Source organism: Pleuronectes platessa, unplaced genomic scaffold, assembly GCF_947347685.1.
Source record: "Pleuronectes platessa unplaced genomic scaffold, fPlePla1.1 scaffold_56, whole genome shotgun sequence".
Classification (NCBI taxonomy): domain Eukaryota; kingdom Metazoa; phylum Chordata; class Actinopteri; order Pleuronectiformes; family Pleuronectidae; genus Pleuronectes; species Pleuronectes platessa.
The window spans coordinates 464,292-469,110 of NW_026518943.1; positions in this window are offsets into that span (position 1 = coordinate 464,292).

Sequence of the window (4,819 nt, forward strand, 5' to 3'; positions counted from 1 at the left end):
ACCGCAGAGAGCGCAGTGGCGCAGAGCGCACAGAGAGCGGGCAGAGCGCACAGGAGATCACTTACAAGAAATGAATAAACTTTCCAAATAAGATCCCAGAGTGGAGGCAAGGATCCACTGATGTGAGGGAAGCGGTCCGATTCTCTAAATGGATAAATACTACCGTGACCCCGGTGGGGGGTTCTGGACGATGTGTGCATGCGAATGGAAGGATGAGGAGTAAGCGAGGGTTCAGCGATTTCTATTCTCACACATTGTGTTATCCACAGCAGCAGCGGCAGAGTATCAGTGTATTTCCTTTATTAGTGACATCACAGCTGTCCCATAAGTCGCTCTTCACCTCCATCTCACTAACAAACACCTCGATGTCAGTGTCTGAAAGTTTTACTTCCTCTTCACATCGCTTGATGCCGTGCCTCCGTCAGGACTCGCGGTGGAAAACCATTGGTCAGCTTCATAATTTAATATTCGTGACGTGCTATGCATTGACCATTTATAGTAGAAATTGAGCGTGTGGAGAGCGGATTTGGAGTTCAGGTTTTGCGTGCGCACGGTTTTATAAATCGGAATTAGCTTTGGCTTACGCCATTTCCTGCTTTTGGGCATAAGCACACTTTTAGTAAGAATCCTACGCACTCTTTTATAAATCCATCCCTGCTCGGCCCACGCAACACTTCCTCACACACACAGGACCGGCAGTGGGGGGAGAGAGAGAGGGGGAGAAGGGAAGAGTTAGGGGGTCCCTAAATAGACTTCGCCGACTCCCTGCAGCCTATAAGAATCACCGTCCTGTCAGGAACATTAAAACATCAGCAGAAGAGGCTGTGATTTCAGAAATATACAATTTATTTAATACGTACCAGTCAACCATATTGCACATTCCCATAGAACAAAATAAAATAAAACAAAAAGCACAATAATCAAACCAATAAATCAGAAAGAAACTAAATTTAAATAAGGTCAAATAAGGCAGCCCTATAAAACAAACTTGTTGTAGTTAGTTCACACAATTTAAACCAGTTTATCAAAATGTTTGAAAACATTGACAATCATAAAACACATCATTATGTCATACCTTTAATTCATTTAAAATAAAGCAGGGATCCACGCCGTCCTTATTGTCTTGAGAGCAATTACTAAAACAGGAAAAGACAACTTAACTTAATGTCACGCACACAATAGTGAAGACTCTGTTAATTGTTCCGGCGCATTACTTACAAGTATTACTCTTATGACTGAAGATTACAGCGCGCATTTATGCCGACGCTGATACAGTCTCACCCTCACGCACACAGCTGTACGCTGGCTCTAGGGACGGAATAAAGGTTAATATTTGCGGAACGTTTTCTGAGTGATCTCCGTTGACATTAAAGTTACTTTCAGCAAACTCACCGCAACAAACAATTTGTGTCCGCACCTGCTGCGGCCACGCTGCACTTACTCACACACACAGGACCGGCAGTGGAGAGAGAGAGAGGGCGAGAGGGAGCGCTACGATGTCCCTTAATAGACGTCGCCAAATCCCCGCAGCCTATAGGAATCACTGTCCTGTCGGATGAATTAAAATATCAGCAAAACGGGAAAAATAACACTGCCAAAACTCGAAAACTGTATTAAGAATTGACCCCTTACACTTGTAACGTGTCTTAAGATCTGTTGAGGATGTCCCAGCCAGGTTCGGGGGGTGGGTATCATTTGAGTTGAACCCATTTTTTCTCCTGTTTCTGGAAGAGGAGTCAGGATAGGAACATGTCTTTTGGTTCCATTAATTTCAGTAGTTAAGTTTAGGTTGTTCCCTTCAGGTTTTTGTGTTTGCTGCTTTGATGTTCGACCCTTCCAAATCTAAAGAGTTAACCACAAGGAAATTCTGGGACCGATCCCATCAGCGTCGCTTCCGTCATCGCTTTGCTCGTGTGTTTCCACAGGAGCTGATGTCCTGCGCACATGCAACTTCCGTCATACTCCCCGTAGACCGGCGGCAATGACACCGCGTAAAACCCACAGCGCGAGTGTGATGCGTTCTGTTGGAGTGTAACTCCCGCACTGTAAACAATTGTCATGTAAATTTATTTGTCTGTTTATTATTGTTTTAAATGAAATTCAACATAATTCAGCAGAGCGCGCAGACCGCAGAGAGCGCAGTGGCGCAGAGCGCACAGAGAGCGGGCAGAGCGCACAGGAGATCACTTACAAGAAATGAATAAACTTTCCAAATAAGATCCCAGAGTGGAGGCAAGGATCCACTGATGTGAGGGAAGCGGTCCGATTCTCTAAATGGATAAATACTACCGTGACCCCGGTGGGGGGTTCTGGACGATGTGTGCATGCGAATGGAAGGATGAGGAGTAAGCGAGGGTTCAGCGATTTCTATTCTCACACATTGTGTTATCCACAGCAGCAGCGGCAGAGTATCAGTGTATTTCCTTTATTAGTGACATCACAGCTGTCCCATAAGTCGCTCTTCACCTCCATCTCACTAACAAACACCTCGATGTCAGTGTCTGAAAGTTTTACTTCCTCTTCACATCGCTTGATGCCGTGCCTCCGTCAGGACTCGCGGTGGAAAACCATTGGTCAGCTTCATAATTTAATATTCGTGACGTGCTATGCATTGACCATTTATAGTAGAAATTGAGCGTGTGGAGAGCGGATTTGGAGTTCAGGTTTTGCGTGCGCACGGTTTTATAAATCGGAATTAGCTTTGGCTTACGCCATTTCCTGCTTTTGGGCATAAGCACACTTTTAGTAAGAATCCTACGCACTCTTTTATAAATCCATCCCTGCTCGGCCCACGCAACACTTCCTCACACACACAGGACCGGCAGTGGGGGGAGAGAGAGAGGGGGAGAAGGGAAGAGTTAGGGGGTCCCTAAATAGACTTCGCCGACTCCCTGCAGCCTATAAGAATCACCGTCCTGTCAGGAACATTAAAACATCAGCAGAAGAGGCTGTGATTTCAGAAATATACAATTTATTTAATACGTACCAGTCAACCATATTGCACATTCCCATAGAACAAAATAAAATAAAACAAAAAGCACAATAATCAAACCAATAAATCAGAAAGAAACTAAATTTAAATAAGGTCAAATAAGGCAGCCCTATAAAACAAACTTGTTGTAGTTAGTTCACACAATTTAAACCAGTTTATCAAAATGTTTGAAAACATTGACAATCATAAAACACATCATTATGTCATACCTTTAATTCATTTAAAATAAAGCAGGGATCCACGCCGTCCTTATTGTCTTGAGAGCAATTACTAAAACAGGAAAAGACAACTTAACTTAATGTCACGCACACAATAGTGAAGACTCTGTTAATTGTTCCGGCGCATTACTTACAAGTATTACTCTTATGACTGAAGATTACAGCGCGCATTTATGCCGACGCTGATACAGTCTCACCCTCACGCACACAGCTGTACGCTGGCTCTAGGGACGGAATAAAGGTTAATATTTGCGGAACGTTTTCTGAGTGATCTCCGTTGACATTAAAGTTACTTTCAGCAAACTCACCGCAACAAACAATTTGTGTCCGCACCTGCTGCGGCCACGCTGCACTTACTCACACACACAGGACCGGCAGTGGAGAGAGAGAGAGGGCGAGAGGGAGCGCTACGATGTCCCTTAATAGACGTCGCCAAATCCCCGCAGCCTATAGGAATCACTGTCCTGTCGGATGAATTAAAATATCAGCAAAACGGGAAAAATAACACTGCCAAAACTCGAAAACTGTATTAAGAATTGACCCCTTACACTTGTAACGTGTCTTAAGATCTGTTGAGGATGTCCCAGCCAGGTTCGGGGGGTGGGTATCATTTGAGTTGAACCCATTTTTTCTCCTGTTTCTGGAAGAGGAGTCAGGATAGGAACATGTCTTTTGGTTCCATTAATTTCAGTAGTTAAGTTTAGGTTGTTCCCTTCAGGTTTTTGTGTTTGCTGCTTTGATGTTCGACCCTTCCAAATCTAAAGAGTTAACCACAAGGAAATTCTGGGACCGATCCCATCAGCGTCGCTTCCGTCATCGCTTTGCTCGTGTGTTTCCACAGGAGCTGATGTCCTGCGCACATGCAACTTCCGTCATACTCCCCGTAGACCGGCGGCAATGACACCGCGTAAAACCCACAGCGCGAGTGTGATGCGTTCTGTTGGAGTGTAACTCCCGCACTGTAAACAATTGTCATGTAAATTTATTTGTCTGTTTATTATTGTTTTAAATGAAATTCAACATAATTCAGCAGAGCGCGCAGACCGCAGAGAGCGCAGTGGCGCAGAGCGCACAGAGAGCGGGCAGAGCGCACAGGAGATCACTTACAAGAAATGAATAAACTTTCCAAATAAGATCCCAGAGTGGAGGCAAGGATCCACTGATGTGAGGGAAGCGGTCCGATTCTCTAAATGGATAAATACTACCGTGACCCCGGTGGGGGGTTCTGGACGATGTGTGCATGCGAATGGAAGGATGAGGAGTAAGCGAGGGTTCAGCGATTTCTATTCTCACACATTGTGTTATCCACAGCAGCAGCGGCAGAGTATCAGTGTATTTCCTTTATTAGTGACATCACAGCTGTCCCATAAGTCGCTCTTCACCTCCATCTCACTAACAAACACCTCGATGTCAGTGTCTGAAAGTTTTACTTCCTCTTCACATCGCTTGATGCCGTGCCTCCGTCAGGACTCGCGGTGGAAAACCATTGGTCAGCTTCATAATTTAATATTCGTGACGTGCTATGCATTGACCATTTATAGTAGAAATTGAGCGTGTGGAGAGCGGATTTGGAGTTCAGGTTTTGCGTGCGCACGGTTTTATAAATCGG